Genomic DNA, 844 nt, shown 5'->3' with positions numbered 1-844 from the left:
TCTAAAGATATTTGGCATAAATACTCCAGTGCTACTGCGGGACAAGAATGGAAAAAATATAATAAAAATAAATAAATAAAACCAAAACATAAAGAGTAGTCTGCAAAGACGAAGGAACTGTAGACAGAACAAGCTGGTTGACCGGTATCCTGCATCAGAGCTTGCTTCCTTTCTGCACTCATCCTGCTGCATTAACTAGTTACCTACATGAAGACTGCCATAAGTTTGACTTATCCGATTGCTTTGTTTCACTTAATGCGCCTTATAATCCGGAAAATATGGTAAATCTACCATCCTTTAGCATGTCCAGAAGTCCAACTTTTTGTGCGATGGTTGGCATCTTCCTCTGCCTCCTGGATGCTACCGCAGGTGCCTTTGTGGTGCAAAACATTTCGTTGTGTTAGTTGGGGAGAAAACGTACAAACATACAGTACCACACTTCAGAGTCACACTGCTAGGATAGAAGATTTATGTAAATGTCTGTACTGTACAGGAGACACGGCACAAGGTTGATTGACAGCGGTCTGGACGCAGAACACAATGTGCTGTTCAAAAAAAGAAAAAACAGGCAAAATTACACAAAAACATTCGCGAAACAGCAAAACCGTAAAAGGTGAACCGTGTTATAGCGAGGGACCACTGCATTCTTAGAGTCCAGTGCTCTCAGTGTATCAAAATGTGTTCAAGTAAGACAACAGAGATGTGGACTAACAGGACTGTTTGTAGCTGTGCACTTTAGTCTAAACACACTAGGAAACTTTCTCTGATGGTGCTTCTTCACTCTGCAGGATCTTTCCTTCCTGCTTCAACACAAGATTTTCAGGGTTGACTTGTCAGTTGGAGT

This window comes from Haplochromis burtoni, unplaced genomic scaffold, assembly GCF_018398535.1.
Source record: "Haplochromis burtoni strain Fernald_Lab_line unplaced genomic scaffold, NCSU_Asbu1 Contig_538, whole genome shotgun sequence".
In the NCBI taxonomy this organism is placed as follows: domain Eukaryota; kingdom Metazoa; phylum Chordata; class Actinopteri; order Cichliformes; family Cichlidae; genus Haplochromis; species Haplochromis burtoni.
The sequence above is the reverse complement of the archived record's forward strand: the minus strand, read 5'-3'. Positions refer to the sequence as shown.